The sequence below is a fragment of the Rhinolophus sinicus genome, chromosome 5 (genome assembly GCF_057876585.1).
Source record: "Rhinolophus sinicus isolate RSI-liver-muscle chromosome 5, RSI-T2T, whole genome shotgun sequence".
In the NCBI taxonomy this organism is placed as follows: Eukaryota; Metazoa; Chordata; class Mammalia; order Chiroptera; family Rhinolophidae; genus Rhinolophus; species Rhinolophus sinicus.
In genome coordinates, this window is record NC_142505.1 from 111,937,618 (window position 1) to 111,955,613 (window position 17,996).

Below are 17,996 nucleotides of genomic sequence, written 5' to 3' on the forward strand. Positions count from 1 at the left end.
TGCAGTGGTCTGGACCTGAACAGCAATATCTCTGAGGCATCACAACGCAATAATCCTTCACACACACTAGAAAGGCTATAATAAAAAATAAATAAATAAAAATAACAAACCTCGGCAACAATGTAGAGAAACCGGAACGCTTAAACATCGCTTGTGGAAATGTCAAATGATGCAGCCTATCTATATAACAGTTCAGCATTTCTTCAAAAAGGAAGAAAATATTACCACATGGCTCAACAAGTACTCCCAGATACATATTCCAAGGAACTGAAAATAGGTATTCAAACGGAAACTTGTACACAAATATCCATAGCAGCATCTTCACAATAGCCCAAAGGTAGAAACAATTCAAATGTGCATCAATGAAAGGAGAAAGACAATGTGATAAATCCATAAACTGCAATATTATTTTGCCAGATAAAGGAATAAATTAAATGGTACAGCCACTGTGGAAAATGGTAGGGCAGTTCCTCAAAACTTACAGATAGAATTAATGTATAATCCAGCAATTCCACTTCAGGGTATATACCCAAAAGATTTGAAATTAGGGACGCAAACAGATTATGTGTACACCCGTATTCGTAGTGGATTCACACTAGCCGAAAGGTGGCAGCCACCCAAGTGTTTATAGATGAACGGATGGACAAAATGTGCTATATGCGAGGGGACTATTATTCAGCCTTAATATCTAAGGAAATTCTGGCGTGTGTTACCACATGGCTGAATGTGGAAGTCATTCTGCTAAGTGAGAAAAGACAGCTACAGAAGGACAAACATTTGATTCCACTCATATAAGCTATGTACCAAAATCTAATTCAAAGACAGAAAGTAGAATGTGGTTGCCAGGGTTTGTGTGGAAATGGGAATGTGGAGTTATTGCTTTATGGATACAGTTTTAATTGAGGAAAATGAAATTCTGAAGGTGGATGATGCTGGTGGTATTTGAACAACGATGTAAATGCAGTTAATGCCATAGAAATTTATACTTCAAATGATTTAAACAGTAAATGTTGGGCTGCATATAATTACAATGAAAAATAAGTGAAGTACTGCTACCTGTGAGAACACAGATGGACAATGAAAACATCTTAAGTGAAAGAAGCTGGGCATGAAAGGCATCCAAGATAGGATTCATTTCTGAAGTTTAAATACAAATTTATGAAAATCAGGGAAAGCCTCAGTAACAGTTCCAGGAAAATAGAGTCACATCAGAATGGAAAGAGACATTTTCACACAGTTGGGACGGGTGGTGAAAGTCGAAGTGGGGCCATGGATTGGATTGTAATGTGGAAGCCATAATCATTTCCACACTTGTGGGTCATGTGGTGATTCCCGGGGAAAGCACACCTGCTTTGGATGAAACTCACTGGAGAACTGTGTGCGAAATGTCGGAAAGCGATGACAGCTGCAGAATCTGAGTGCAGAGAAAGAGTATCCATAGTGCTACTGAAAGTTTTCCAGACTTTTGAAATTACTGGAAAGTAAACTACTTGAAACAACCATGTCAGGGCCACACCAGAGAAACAGAATGCATCCAAGACCTACACAGACCCAGTTCACCCAAGGGGGTGAAGCTAATCGCCCTTGTTAACTAGAGGCAACGAGGGAGAATATATTAGTAGCCACTGTGCCTTGGGTACGTGACCTGGGACGTGGAAGACATAGTGGGCTTCTTAATTTCGGTTTTCCACATCACTCGACCCCAAAAGTCTATAGCGACCAAAGCAGGATGGTATTGGCATAAAACCAAACACATAGATCAATAGAACACAACGGAGCTTAAAGTTGAACCCACATAAATGACGCTGGGAACATTGGACAGCTGTTCGCAAAACAACAGCACTGAACACTGTCTGACACCACAGAGAAAAACCAGCGATTTCCCCCACTATGTCCTTCCTCTGCGGGGTCCTCTTGTGGCCGACAAACCTCCCCTCCCCCACAGGTCAGCAGAGTTCGCGCACAGGAAGGTTCTCCCTACCTCCCCTCTTTGTCCGCGCCTCCCGGGGAGACACTGAGGTGAAGCATGCACAGAAGGACGTCCCTTGTTGTCCCCGAAGCAGCAGGTCCTCCAGGATACACCAAGTTCCCCTCACAACAGACGCCAGCACAGGATGCCAGAGACATCACGGCGGCTCTCGCCCCAGCTCCCGCGTGAGACTCGGGACCCTGGCTCTCATGAAGACTGGCTGGCCTCTGTCTCACGAGGCTGGCCCTGGCTCTCATGCCAGAGGCATACCCCGTGCTCACTTAGTTCTCTGAAAAAGTGGTACCACAAGAAGTGATCACTTCAATTGGGCCCGGAGGAAACGTGCATGGGAAACCGGTTTGGAGAAAGTACTCACATGTGTACTCACCTGTGTTCAGATGAGAGACGACACCCGAGCTGGACCATGGTGCCCCGACCAGCGGGGCATTCAACAGGGACCGAAGAGAGACACCCTGAAAAGAGAAAATAGGAGGCGCGAAGAAATGGAGGCAAGACAAAGTTCTGATCAAGCCTCAAATTTTTTATTGCAGCTACAAGATTATATGGGTTAGGGTAAACTGGGCGGGGAGTGAATGAGGAAGTAGAGAGCGGAATGAGGAAGGGGCTTTACTTATCAGAGACGTGACCTTTTAAGGGCAAACTGACTGTTCCAGGAATTAGGTCATGTGCTGCCAGATAGCATAGTTTCTCTGAGTCAGGCTCCTACACCATGGACCCCAGATCCAGACCTCTAAATGGACCATTGCCCCACATAGCCAGACACCAGGGCCTGAGCAGGACCCCCTACCAGGGACCCTGGACCCTAATCTCCAACCCTGACCCTGACTTCTGACCCCCTGCCTCCAACCCGACAGCTGTAAACCCCTGAACCCTTAAACATTTAACATCCCTGAACATGAACTATTACTATGAAGAACACGATGAGATCAAATGCTTAGGAAGAGAAAAGGATGCCATCAAGAGACAGAGTAGATGTTAGATGAACGAGGCTGCTGCTGGTGTAACCCCGTATGTTACAGTGTCTGGAAGTTCTTACAGTGCTGTTCTCTAGACAGCAACCGAAAAACCCCACTGCTCAGCAGGAACCTTGAATGAGTTGTCATTTTGGTCTAGGTTCTCCAAAGGCCCAGAGAAAAAGAGTGACGTTTCTTCTGGTCCGGATATTCTGTGAGCTGAGAGCTCACACTGGTGTCTGCTCTGTGAAATACACAAGCGGTTGTGTCAGTTTTATGCTGTAGGACAGCGGTCAAAACTGCAGAATCCTGAAACTAAAAGCATTAAAATTCAGATGCCCCTTCTCTACCTTTTGACTTAAAGCTGTAGATGAGCCACGTTTTATGTTAAGTGTGTAACTAAAATGTTATGAAAAACTTTCCCCTTTCTTAAGAGTATCTCAGTTATCACTGAGGTGAAACCACCATTTCAATGCCCACACTAAGTACACATCAGTTGCCAAGAAAACATAGGAAAAGCAGACTTTGTGCTCACAGATATTAACATTAAAAGTTTAACACTTTCCAAGTCCAAAAAGAATAAACGACCCATGCTCCCTGCTCCCTGCATGGGGTTCATCAGTGACAGTTTCCATGGGAGTCACAGAAAGACCACAGAGCATTTTACAATGCACACGCATTGGGTCCTGTTTGCCCCCTGTGCACTGAGTTGTGTGTGGGATACTGGCAGCAGTGACTGGAACTTATTTACTATAACGAAAGGACGAGGCAGTGTTACTGCATATGGGGCCTGGGTCTGCAAACATCCCATCATGCATTCCTCCCACTGCATGCCTCTGTTGTAAGGGTGAGACTCAGGGAATCAATACCACAGGTAGACCTAGCTACTGTGCAGTGTGAGTCACAGCACAGGTCGCTATCTAGCCACCTGTGATTAAACCTAGTTACTGATCCATCCTGATACTCAGCTGTTTTCTCTTTGTTTCTCCCCTCAATGATTAACTGTTTGTTCCCTTTCTCAAGTAAACGCATACCGCATACCTCGTTAACTAACATCCTAACCTGGGAAAGAGTAATTTCTTAATCCTCAGACACCCGGACACTGGAATCCAATTTACAACTTCTTGCAGTTTTTCACTGGTGATGCATTTGAGTCCCAGGCCACTAAGGCTAAGTCCGAGTTTGGAGTCCGGACATAACATCGTCGTCAAACAGACCAGACCCCAGGAAGGATGTCAGCCCTCAAACCTGCCTGACCCACTCCTCCTTTCCTACATAAGAAAAAGCTAAGCTGAAGTTAGGTGCAGCTGTCCACCCTCAGACACTGGACTCTGCCCCGGCGACTCCCCCTCCCCACCCGTGTTTCTCTCCCTCCTACCAGAGGCAGCCCTCATTGTTGGACACTGCCCTGGCCATTCTCTCTCTGCCCTAACTGTCATAAAAACTTCCTTTGTGGAGTCTGTGAATGCTTTCACCTTTTGTAAATTCCACGCCACGACACCTATCTGTCCACATGGCCAACTTTGGAAATATGTGTATTTTTACAACATGTACATTCTCAGTTATCCTGTCTTGTTTAGGTTGTACGTGTCATTACATCTGATATTCCTGTAACTACAGTGCAATGAAAAAGATTTCTGTACAATATCCCGTGAAAAAACTACCTTGCTGAGTGGGATGACTTATATCTCACATTAGTGGGCATTCATTCAATTTATAGGACCTTTCAAACAAGTACACGTTTACTAAAGTAAGGTGCATAAAGGCCCAACTAGCATAAAAATAAGGATAAAGTTGAAATCAATACATTAACCATGAACCTGATCATTTATTCCTGTCAAGTATTATGAACTGTATATAATTGCGGCTGTTGTACTTTTAGACGACCGGCATGTGTGAATTCCCCATGCGTGTAGGTTAAAATTTGATTTTACCTTGTTAATCTGATTCTTAATTTGATGATTAGCTCAGCTAGAAGAAGTTGTTCTTATAGGCAGAGAGAACAGTGCCTCAGGGAGAGAGGGGAGGAAAGGAAGGAAGATGTGAGGTGAAACAAAGAAAAGAGATGAGATCACTCCTCACAAATGCTACAGCTACAGCTAATTGTAATGGGTTGTAACACTATTAGCATTGCAGGCTGGGAAAAATCTCCACCCCTGTGTCCTCAGGACAGTTCCCACAAGGAAATCCCTGTCCCAGTTCCTGAGGGGAGGGAGTGGTCAGCAGAGACCCACCCTGGGAACGCCCTGGAAATGCCCTGGGCTAACCTGTGACTCCACTCCTGATTGTTTCGCACCCTCATTCAAATATAATCCAAAATTTTCTGTTTCAGCACAGTCGCTCTCCTCCTGAGCCTGTGCACTCCTGAATTTTGAAAATATAGTTTCTTTGTAAAAATAAATCCTCGGCCTGCTTGCCTGTGTTCATGAGGCGTTGTTCCTACATCCTGGAATGCCTTCCTGTGATGACTCTGACCTGCTCTCCAATAACGCACTTACTAGGTTAGAGCAAAAGAAATAATAGGTAAGCCCCCACAGTATTGGGGGAGCCTGCGAGGAGAATTACTGGCCGGGGCACTGCTGGTTCCTGGCAACCGCTGCAGGTGGCAAGGACGTCTGCCGGCAGAGGTAAGCGGTGTTTTTGTTCACCCTGTGAGCCTTTCTGGTGTATTTCTGAAGGGCTTGAGAGAATTTAGAAGTGCGGTGTGTCCTTTTCCCCTCCTCTACATGTGCACTTGCAGGAAAATGTGAATCTAGCTTCTCGGGAGCAGCGCCTCACAGGTCTTCTTTATTGAAACTTCTCTCCCAGAGATGGTCATTTTTTGTGTCTCTATGTCTCTTGTGTCGTTTGTCCTGACAAGGAAATATCACAGTGACAGAAAGCCTTTGGCTTCCTTGGTTAAGCTGTGGCTTTTTGGTTTGAGTAGCTATTAAAATCCTACCGTCAGTGGCCAGAGTATGAATCCTTTGAATTGGAAAAACTTCTATATCGGAAAATGTGTTAGAGAACTCTCATAACAAAGCTGTTTTTTTGGAACCTAGAGAAAGACCACATGTTTAATACAAACAGATACAAGGAAATTTAAGTATTCTGAAGCTTTTGAATTAGTTCTTCAGCTTCTTGTGTCTTAATAAATGCTAATATCGACATTAGATTTTAAAAATGCAGAAGGGAAAATCAAGAGATGTGCAAATGTTAAAAATCTTTATGGAGATTTAAGATTTTGAGAACCGGTATGTTGAAACCGGCTTTAAAGGATTTAATAACCAATCAGAAACTTGACAAAAATGGAAGCTGATTTTTTCAGTCTGATAGAAATGAGAAAGTCTCAGCATCTGCCCCGGGCCCTCTGCTGAGTAGATCTGAAATGGAAACACAGCCCACAACTGCCCCAGGCCCACTGAGGTAAATAAAATAAAAACTTCAAAAGGGGCAGTTGTAACAATACAAGCCTCCCTCGTCCAGCCTGGCTCCCCTTTTCCTGTCTCCTTAAAGACTGTGAAGCACAAATAAAACCCTGAGCACAATTCCCTTAGCAGAAGACAGGAAGACTCCATGCAGGAGCCTCACAAAACTTTACCTGCCACGTATGTTCAGCTTTTCCTGAATTACCTGTAAATCTCCCATTTTTACATCTAAAGCCTAAGAGCCAACTGCCACCCTTGTCTAAAATGTCATATTTACCTGATTTCTCCTCTGTCTTTGGAAATTAATTTTTTGTGTGAATTCTAGGTGCTCATGTATTACAATTCCTGGTCTCTGTCAGCAGTTGGGCAGAAGTTAGAAGGGGTGCGAGGCTTCTGTCTCTTTTCTGAATTTAGATCGGCAGAAAAAATATCTGTGCAGCAACTTCTTGCACCTAGAGACTCTAGGGTTTTCTTTATTCTTTCCTCCCAGAGATGTTCTTTGTTTCCTGTGTCTGTGTCTTGCGTGTCTTTTGCCCTAAGAAGGAACTACCATAGGGACAAAACACAGGCACAGGCTCCTGTAAGCCTGTCGTTGGAGCTGGCCCCACAGGCTGGGGAGTTAAGCGGTTCTCTCCAGACTTTGCTGTGGGTCCCTCTCTAAAAATCTCTTATAAGTTTTTCTTTCCTTCTTGTTCTGAGTCCCGGGAGCTTGGCTTTGTGACCCAGGAAGCTAATCCTCTCTGGTCCCCACCATCGGCCAGGTGCACTTACTCCACTGAGCCTGGTGGCCAGTGGGAGAAGCTGGGGTTCCCAGTGCGCCTCTGCCTGGCTGTGCCAGCTCCCAGGGGAGTGTGTCCTGAGGGGCCTCTGCCCATAAGGGCATCTGTCTCCCAGCCTTCCTTACCCGTTAGTGCTGGACAGATCCCGGTCCAGTAGCATCTGCTGGGGACCACGATTTAGTGGGTTTGGGGCTGGAGGTGCCTCACATTTTGTGGGAGAACTGAGACACCCTGTCCATCCCACCATCCCTACTGCCTGTGTGACGAAGGTCTGTGCTTTCTCTCATTGTCTTTGTTTACCATCTGCATTCTCTGCACTCCGTATATAGGGGCCTCTGGCTTCCTGGCCTCACCCTGAAAAACTTTTTGTATAAAACTAGAAACTTTTGGTATAAAGCTAAATGCTTTCTCACATCACACCTTTTGGTCAGGTACTTCAACTGAGAATACAGGTAGGGAGTGATTGAAATATGAAACACCACAAAATAAGTCTGAATACTCAGACTCTTTGCTTATGTTTTAAAGTATCTGATAATACATAGATAATATTGACCAGGAACCCATGTATGCAAGCTCTACTGGCCCATGTGGGCCCATTTTGGTCCCGGTTTTGGACTCAGAACTGTGTTAGAATCACTCTCCCGTTTAATTACCTGCGCATGGAGATATTGTTTCTGCCTTTTCTGTAAAATGGGACCAGTAGGTGAGCTGAGGCCTGTGAAGGGCCTGTAACAGGATTTATGTCAAAGAGAATGTAGTCCCAGGGGCCTGGATTCTCATTTTAAGGCTGGTGGGCAGGGAAATGCTCTCTGCTGCCATCTCGTGTGCATATGGGGAATAACACTGGGTTGCAGGTGATCATGAAAAGTTACTCTCTGCTGCCATCTCGTGTACATATGGGGAATAACACCTGGTTGCAGGTAACCATGAAAAGTTATTCTCTGCTGCCATCTCGTGTGCATATGGGGAATAACACCTGGTTGCAGGTGACCATGAAAAGTTATTCTCTGCTGCCATCTCGTGTGCATTTTGGGAGTAACACCTGAGTGGAGGTCAAGATAAGCTCTTCTTTCCAAAGGCTTCTGAGCCAATGTGTCACACCCAGGGCTGTGCCCTGGAAGCTGCCCGCTGGAATGTGGGGTCCTGGAGGTGAAACCCGGCGCATGGCTTGGCACACCTGAATTAACTACCTTCTCACCTGGCTCTTACCTATGCTGCCTTGTTCGAAGTTCGAGTTTGAGTTCGGGTCCGAGTTCGAGTTCGGGTTCGAGTTCGGGTTTGGGTTCGGGTTCGGGTTCGAGTTCGGGTTCGGGTTCGAGTTCGAGTTCAGGTTCGCGTTCGAGTTCGGGTTCGAGTTCGGATTAGAGTTCGGGTTCGAGTTCGGGTTCGAGTTTGAGTTCGAGTTCGGGTTCGAGTTCGAGTTTGAGTTCGGGTTCGAGTTCGGGTTCGAGTTCGGGTTCGAGGTCGAGGTCGAGTTCGGGTTCGAGTTCGAGTTCGAGTTCGCGTTCGAGTTCGCGTTCGAGTTCGGGTTCGAGTTCGAGTTCGAGTTCGAGTTCGAGTTCGGTTCGAGTTTGGTTCGAGTTCGAGTTCGGGTTCGAGTTCGAGTTTGGGTTCGAGTTCGGGTTCAAGTTTGGTTCGAGTTCGAGATCGAGTTCGAGTTCGGTTCGAGTTTGGTTCGAGTTCGAGTTCGGGTTCGAGTTCGAGTTTGGGTTCGAGTTCGGGTTCGAGTTTGGTTCGAGTTCGAGTTCGAGTTCGAGTTTGGTTCGAGTTCGAGTTCGGGTTCGAGTTCGAGTTTGGTTCGAGTTTGGTTCGAGTTCGAGTTCGGGTTCGAGTTTGGTTCGAGTTCGAGTTTGGGTTCGAGTTCGGGTTCGAGTTTGGTTCGAGTTCGAGTTCGAGTTCGAGTTTGGTTCGAGTTTGGTTCGAGTTCGAGTTCGAGTTTGGTTCGAGTTTGCTTCGAGTTCGAGTTCGGGTTCGAGTTCGAGTTCGGGTTCGAGTTTGGTTCGAGTTTGGTTCGAGTTCGAGTTCGGGTTCGAGTTTGGGTTCGAGTTTGGTTCGAGTTCGAGTTCGAGTTCGAGTTTGGTTCGAGTTTGGTTCGAGTTCGAGTTCGGGTTCGAGTTTGGTTCGAGTTCGAGTTTGAGTTCGAGTTCGGGTTCGAGTTTGGTTCGAGTTCGAGTTCGAGTTTGAGTTTGGTTCGAGTTCGGGTTCGAGTTCGAGTTTGGTTCGAGTTTGGTTCGAGTTCGAGTTCGGGTTCGAGTTTGGGTTCGAGTTTGGTTCGAGTTTGGTTCGAGTTTGGTTCGAGTTCGAGTTCGGGTTCGAGTTCGAGTTTGGTTCGAGTTTGGTTCGAGTTCGAGTTCGGGTTCGAGTTTGGGTTCGAGTTTGGTTCGATTTTGAGTTCGAGTTTGGTTCGAGTTTGGTTCGAGTTCGAGTTCGGGTTCGAGTTCGAGTTTGGTTCGAGTTTGGTTCGAGTTCGAGTTCGGGTTCGAGTTTGGGTTCGAGTTTGGTTCGAGTTCGAGTTCGAGTTTGGTTCGAGTTTGGTTCGAGTTCGAGTTTGGTACGAGTTTGGTTCGAGTTCGAGTTCGGGTTCGAGTTTGGGTTCAAGTTTGGTTCGAGTTCGAGTTCGAGTTTGGTTCGAGTTTGGTTCGAGTTCGAGTTCGGGTTCGAGTTCGAGTTTGGTTCGAGTTTGGTTCGAGTTCGAGTTCGGGTTCGAGTTTGGGTTCAAGTTTGGTTCGAGTTCGAGTTCGAGTTTGGTTCGAGTTTGGTTCGAGTTCGAGTTCGGGTTCGAGTTCGAGTTTGGTTCGAGTTTGGTTCGAGTTCGAGTTCGGGTTCGAGTTTGGGTTCGAGTTTGGTTCGAGTTCGAGTTCGAGTTCGAGTTCGGGTTCGAGTTTGGTTCGAGTTCGAGTTCGAGTTCGAGTTCGGGTTCGAGTTCGGGTTCGAGTTCGGGTTCGAGTTCGGGTTCGAGTTCGAGTTCGAGTTCGAGTTTGGTTCGAGTTTGGTTCGAGTTCGAGTTCGAGTTCGAGTTCGGGTTCGGGTTCGAGTTCGAGTTCGAGTTCGAGTTCGGTTCGAGTTTGGTTCGAGTTCGAGTTCGGGTTCGAGTTCGAGTTTGGGTTCGAGTTCGGGTTCGAGTTTGGTTCGAGTTCGAGTTCGAGTTCGAGTTCGGTTCGAGTTTGGTTCGAGTTCGAGTTCGGGTTCGAGTTCGAGTTTGGGTTCGAGTTCGGGTTCGAGTTTGGTTCGAGTTCGAGTTCGAGTTTGGTTCGAGTTCGAGTTCGGGTTCGAGTTCGAGTTTGGTTCGAGTTTGGTTCGAGTTCGAGTTCGGGTTCGAGTTTGGTTCGAGTTCGAGTTTGGGTTCGAGTTCGGGTTCGAGTTTGGTTCGAGTTCGAGTTCGAGTTCGAGTTTGGTTCGAGTTTGGTTCGAGTTCGAGTTCGAGTTTGGTTCGAGTTTGGTTCGAGTTCGAGTTCGGGTTCGAGTTCGAGTTCGGGTTCGAGTTTGGTTCGAGTTTGGTTCGAGTTCAAGTTCGGGTTCGAGTTTGGGTTCGAGTTTGGTTCGAGTTCGAGTTCGAGTTCGAGATTGGTTCGAGGTTGGTTCGAGTTCGAGTTCGGGTTCGAGTTTGGTTCGAGTTCGAGTTTGGGTTCGAGTTCGGGTTCGAGTTTGGTTCGAGTTCGAGTTCGAGTTCGAGTTTGGTTCGAGTTCGGGTTCGAGTTCGAGTTTGGTTCGAGTTTGGTTCGAGTTCGAGTTCGGGTTCGAGTTTGGGTTCGAGTTTGGTTCGAGTTTGGTTCGAGTTCGAGTTCGGGTTCGAGTTCGAGTTTGGTTCGAGTTTGGTTCGAGTTCGAGTTCGGGTTCGAGTTTGGGTTCGAGTTTGGTTCGAGTTTGAGTTCGAGTTTGGTTCGAGTTTGGTTCGAGTTCGAGTTCGGGTTCGAGTTCGAGTTTGGTTCGAGTTTGGTTCGAGTTCGAGTTCGGGTTTGAGTTTGGGTTCGAGTTTGGTTCGAGTTCGAGTTCGAGTTTGGTTCGAGTTTGGTTCGAGTTCGAGTTTGGTTCGAGTTTGGTTCGAGTTCGAGTTCGGGTTCGAGTTTGGGTTCAAGTTTGGTTCGAGTTCGAGTTCGAGTTCGGGTTCGAGTTTGGTTCGAGTTCGAGTTCGGGTTCGAGTTCGAGTTTGGTTCGAGTTTGGCTCGAGTTCGAGTTCGGGTTCGAGTTTGGGTTCAAGTTTGGTTCGAGTTCGAGTTCGAGTTTGGTTCGAGTTTGGTTCGAGTTCGAGTTCGGGTTCGAGTTCGAGTTTGGGTTCAAGTTTGGTTCGAGTTCGAGTTCGAGTTCGAGTTCGGGTTCGAGTTTGGTTCGAGTTCGAGTTCGAGTTTGGTTCGAGTTCGAGTTCGGGTTCGAGTTCGGGTTCGAGTTCGGGTTCGAGTTCGGGTTCGAGTTCGAGTTCGAGTTCGAGTTTGGTTCGAGTTCGAGTTCGAGTTCGAGTTTGGTTCGAGTTCGAGTTCGAGTTCGAGTTTGGTTCGAGTTTGGTTCGAGTTCGAGTTCGAGTTCGAGTTTGGTTCGAGTTCGAGTTCGGGTTCGAGTTCGGGTTCGAGTTCGAGTTCGGGTTCGAGTTTGGTTCGAGTTCGAGTTCGAGTTCGAGTTTGGTTCGAGTTCGGGTTCGAGTTCGAGTTCGAGTTCGAGTTCGAGTTTGGTTCGAGTTTGGTTCGAGTTCGAGTTCGAGTTCGGGTTTGAGTTTGGTTCGAGTTCGGGTTCGAGTTCTAGTTCCGGTTAGAGTTCGAGGGTTCCAGACAAAAGACTCTGAAACAGCCTTTGACCCTCCCTCTTTCCTGCCTAAGAGATTCAAATAGAAGACCTGGTTTAGGAGGGGAACTTGGGGTAAACTCCTTAGCATAAGGAGGGAAGACGCCCAGTATAGCCTGTTGACCACCCTTCCCCTGTGTACCATTATTTTCTAGGTGGCCTAACAATTTACCTTCCATGAGTGTGCCAGTCTTCCTAAATTACCTGCAAAGCACCCAATCTTACCTCGCTGCCTTTGGAATTTTTACATGTATGGGAATTCCCCATGTGCATATATAAAAATTCGATTTTATCTTAATCTGATTCTATTAATTTTATGATTAGTTGAGCTAGAAGAAGTTATCACCATAGGCAGAGAGCACAAGGTCACAAGGAGAAAGGGGGAAGAAAGGAAGATGTGAGGGGAAACAAAGAAAACAGAAATGCAATCATTCCGAAGAAAAGGTTCAGCTGCAGCTAATTGTGAGGGATTATAACCTATCAGAATTCCAGGCAGGGAAAATTCCCAAGACAAGGTGCAGCTACAGGTAATTGTGATGGATCACAATAGTATTAGCATTGCAAGCAGGAAAAATCTCTACCTCTTGTGTCCCCGTGACAGTTCCTACAAGGAATCCCTCCTCCCGGTGGGAAGGAGGCATCAAGAAAGACACGCCCTGGGAACGCCCTGAAAACACTCAGAGATCACCTCCCTGGAATATTTCGCGCCCTCGTTCAAACATAATCCTAAATTTTCTTTGTTCGGTGCAGTCCCACTCCTTCTGGTCCAGTGCACTCCTGAATTTTGGGAATATATTTTCTCTCGTTTAGTAAATCCTTGGCCTGCTTGCCTTTTTTCATGAGGTATTGTTCCTACATCCTGGAATGCCTTTCTGCGATGATACAAGGGGCTGATCTCAGCTAAGACATAAGATGAGAGCAAAAGAATTTTTTTTAAGCCCTCACAGTTTTTGGGAGCCTGCCAGAATTATTGGGGCACTGCTAGCTCCTGGAAACCGCTGCCCCTGAGAGCACAAGGATGTCTGCCCGCAGAGGTAAGCAGTGTTTTTGTTCACCATGTCAGTCTTCCCGGTGTATTTATGGGGTTTGGGAGAATGTAGAAGTGCCTCATGTCCTTTTCCTCTCTTCTACAAGTAGATTGGCAGGGAAACATGTTTGTGAAGCTAGCTTCTCGGGAGTAGCGACTCACAGCTTTTCTTTATTGATTCTTTCCTTTTAGAAGTGATCATTTTTTTCTGTGTCTATGTCTCTTATGCCGTTTGTCATAAAAAGAAAATACCACAGGGACAGAAAGCCTTTGGCTTCCTCGGTTAAGATGTAAAAAGGCTTATGGGTTTGAGTATCTATTAAAATCCTATAATCAGTGGCCAGACTGTGGCTACTTTGAATTGAAAAAACTGCTAATTTTGAAAATGTGTTAAGAAAACTCTCATGACAAACAGCTGTTTTATTGGAACCTAGAGAAAGACCACACGTTTAATACAAACGAATTCAAGGAAATTTAACTTTTGAATTAGTTCTTCAGCTTGTTGGGTCTTAAAAATGCTAATATCAACATTAGGTTTAAAAAAGGCAGAAGGGAAAATTAAGAGATGTGCAAATTTTTAAAAACTGTATGGTGATCTAAGAGTATGAGAATTGCTATGTTGGAACAGGTTTTAAAGATTCTAATACCTGATCAGAAACTTGACAAAAATGGAAGCTGTATTTTTCAGTCTGATAGAAAGTAGGGTCTCAGCATCTCCCCCAGGTCCTCTCCCAAGCAGATCAGAAATGTAAACGCAGCCCACAATTGCCAGAGGCCACATAGCTAAACAAAGGAAAAGAAATTGCAAAAGGGGCAGTTTTAACAACACAAGCCTTCCTGTCCAGCCTGGCTCCCCTTTTCCTGCCTCCTGAAAGACTGTGAAGCACAAATGAAAACCTGAGCCCAGTACCCTTAGCAGCAGACAGGAAGACTCCATGCAGGAGCCTCACAAAACTTGACGGGCCACGTGTGTTCATCTTTTCCTGAATTACCTGTGAATCTCCCATTTGTATATCTAAAATCTAAGAGCCCATTCCCACCCTTGTCTAAAATGTCATATTTACCTGATTTCTCCCGTCTTTGGAAATTTCATGCTTGTGTGAATTCCAGGTGTGCATGTATTACAATTCCTGGCCTCTGTCTGCAGTTGGGTAGAAGTTAGAAGGGGTGCGAATCCTTTCTTTTCTGAATAAGATTTGCAGGAAAATATTTTTGAAGCAACTTCTTGTACCTAGAGACTCCAGAGTTTTCTTAATTCTTTTCTCCTAGAGATGTTCGTTTCTTCATGTGTCTGTGTCTTGCGTGTCCTTTGTCCTAAGAAGGAACTACCATAGGGACAGAACACGGGCACAGCCTCCCATAAGCCTGTCGTTGGAGACAGCCCCACAGGCTGTGAAGTTAAGCGGTTCTCTCCAGACCGGCGTCTGCGGAAACAAACTTTGCTGTGTGGGTCCCTGTCTACAAACCGCATGAGGTTTTTCTTTCCTTCTGCTGTGTCCCGGGAGCTTGGGTTTGTGACCGAGGAAGGTGATCCTCTCTGGTTCCCACCATCCGCCATGTGCACTTACTGCATTGCACGTGGTGCCCAGTGGGGTAAGATCGGGTTCCCAGTGCACCTCTGCCTGGCTGTGCCAGCTCCCAGGGGAGTGTGTCCAGAGGGGCCTCTGCCCATAAGGGGCATCTGTACCCCCAGCTTTCTAGATCCCGGTCCACAAATTAGTGGGTTTGAGGCTGGAGGTGCCTCACATTTTGTGGGATACTTGAGACACCCTGTCCACCCCACCATCCCGACCGCTTGGGTGACAAAGGTCTGTGCTATCTCTGTCTTTGGGGGTGACCCTTTGGCTCTGGGAGGGCTGCATCCTCTGCACTTTGTGTGGAGGGGCCTCTGGCTTCCTGGCCTGAGCTGTAAGGAGGCTGGTTGGTGTGTCTCACTATTTAGACCTCACTGTCCTTGTACAGACGATGTATCCCGGAATGGGAATAACGTCTACATTTAATTGTGTTATAGAGCTCTCGTGACAACCAGCTGTTTTCTTGGTAAACCATCTCGTGCGTTCTCTACAGTTATTACTAATTCTGTTAATTTGTAATGTCAGTGTGAAACCAGTTTGTGTTTGTGGTAAGATGTTTTGTAGCTCTGGATGGTGTTACTAGTTTGTAGTATCTGATCGGGTAGAATACATTAAATGCTTATATAAATTAAACAGAATACAAAGTAACCCATAGGCTTTTCAGGATCAAATGATCTGGTGAAATATTTGATATTAAAGCTGGTTTTAGTTTGGTTTTATCACATAGTCATGTCTTTGAAAGTTATTAACGTAAAATATGTATATATTTAAGTGGGTTTATAAAAATAAGTTTGTCATCTGTGTTACAAAATGTGTCAAGAAAACAGCTTCGGTAATAAGTGATTTTGAAATCTCATTTTTAACTAATATATAAAATAGATACAATGACAATAAAAGATATTTAGGTAAACTTTTTAGCAATAATTATATTGTATATATACATTGAAAAGGTTTTTTACCAGTCTTTGGTAAGTTGAATCTTTGAAGTTTTGTTATCTAAATTAATGATGGATATGTATTGAATGTCTAGACTATTTCCAAATAGAAAATAATTAAACAGTACTGAAGATAGATTTATCAATTTTTGCTATTTATTGTAGATGAACTAAATATATTGGTGTATTAGTAAAGACGTCTTCTGCCACATTAAAATTTTTGTATGTGCTATGGGGAATATTATTTCTAGAAATTATTAAATATGTTCATAATTGCATCCATGTCAAGAATCCTGGTATTGCTGCACAATTGCTTACTTTTCACTGCTGATTAAGATGGTCATTCGGATTGTTTAGGCCTCTGCTACTGTGAACAGTGCAGCTGTGGATTTATGTATCAGTTTATCAGTTTTTGTTTGAACAGCTCTTAAATTTTTTTTGGGGGGGTCTATTTCTGTAAGTGGATTTGTTGAAACACGTGGGAATCTTTTATGGGGAGGACATGCCAAACTGTAGTACCCCAAGGCCACACCATTTTACATTTTCAGAAGGAATGTTTAAGGGTTCTAATTTCTCGACATTGGTGCTGCCATTTGTGTTAGTTTTCTCCATTATGGCCATTCTGGTGCATGTGAAGGGGGATCACACTGTGGCTTTAATTTGCATTTGCATCAGGACCGAGGATGTGGGACATCTTCGTGTGCCTGTTGACCATGTGTGTGTCTAATGTGGAGAAGGTTCTATTCAGGTCATTTACAAATTTTAGTTGTCTTTTTGTTCATGAGTTTTAAAAATTCTTTACTCGGATAACAGACTCTTGTCAGGTATATAATATTTTTCCATTTGATTTGCTGCCTCCACTTTCTGGATCGCTCCTTTTGATACACACATGTTTTTAATTTGGAGGATGTCCAATTTACCTATTTGTTGCTGCTGCTTGTATGTGTTATCAAGTCTAAGAAAACATTGCTAATCGAAGGTCACAGAAATGTATCTCCATGTTTTTTCGAGAATTTATACTTTTACCTCCTATATTTAAGCCCTTCATCTATTTCCAGTTAATTTTTGTATGTGGTGTGAGGTTAGAGTCCAGTTTCATTTCTCTTCATGTGTATGGCCAGCTGTGTAGCACATTTGTGGGAAATACCCTTCTTTACACAATTTAATGTTGTCTGCCCTTTATCAAAAATCAATGGATTTTGACCCTTGAACAACAACAAAAAAACCAATGGATTTTAAATCTTTACTTGTACTGTATGTAAGAGATACACAATTAAAATAGTTTATGTTTGGAAAAAAGATCACTGGACTTAGATGACGGGGAGCTGCCGTTAGCCCTGCCATCACCCTGTGAGTGGGCTCGCCCGTCTGTGGATCTGGCAATGGTCCTGCTTGTCTCCCGGGAGTGAGGCACCACCCTGCCCGAGCACTGAAATCGTGGCTGAGTTCTTATTTGACATCAACAACATGTTATATCAGCGTGGCCTGTATCCACTTGAAAACTTGACTCTAGTGCAGAAATGTGGGCTCACTTTGACTTTAACTCAGAGCTCATGAAATACCTAAATAACGTGGGACAACTAAAAGTTGGATTATACAAGAGTTCAGTTAAGAAAGTAGTGGCAGTCCTCTCACATATTGAAAGGGTCCTTGAAAGACGGTAATTTGATACTGTGACAAGACTGCCAGAGATGACAGTACACTCAGAGAAAAGGCTCAGAAAGCTCTCCAAGATGAAATCCTTTCTGTGATCAGACAGATCACAGCTACAGTGATATTCCTGTCATTGTCGGAAGTTTCTTGTTCCTTTGACCTCCTGATTTATACAAATATTAGGTTGTGACTGAAAAATGGGAAGAGACAGGACCACAGTTGATCACCAATTGTGAGCAAGTCTGTCTTCCTGCCTCACTACCACAATCCACAGAGTAAATAGCATGGTGGCCCACAGAATCCCTGCTAATGACTGTAGATGAGAAGAGAACAATAACGTAATCCTCAAATGTGCTTCTCCTGAAACCACGTCAACTGTAGTTTACATATTTTATTGCTTAACTGTTATGCAGGGGAGAACTTAACATACTTTCCTGGACCATGAATGATTTTTCCCTTTTTTGGGGGTATCAGTTTGACTTCCAGTGCTGTTGACACAATTTTTTGCAGTGTTCAAAAAAGGGACCCAGCATATTATTTGTCTCGTAATGTCAATTCCTTGAAGGTGGTAACTGTAGTTAGAAAAACTTTTGGTATAAAGCTAAATGCCTTCTCAGATCATACCTGTTTGTCAAGTAGCTTGACTCGGAATACAGGTAGGGAGTTATTTAAATATGAAACACAACAAAAGAAGTCTGAACACTCAGAATCTTTGTTCATGTCCTAAAATATCTGGTGATACATAAATAACAAAATATTGCTATCATGTCCTTTTGCCATTTATTTCATTTGTATAGTAACCATACTGAAAAAATCTCCAATTGGGTTGTAATTTATATCAGTTACACTTACAAAACTAATATTTCTACTGCTTAAATTCTGGTAATAGGGCACTCTTAAAAATA

General features: G+C 44.6%; 1 pseudogene; it reads left to right on the forward strand.

Moving 5' to 3' along the window:
- Positions 1 to 17,620, forward strand: part of LOC141573118 (mitotic spindle assembly checkpoint protein MAD2A-like) — a 34,512-nt pseudogene extending 16,892 nt beyond the window's left edge.
- Positions 17,621 to 17,996: the final 376 nt, after the last annotated feature.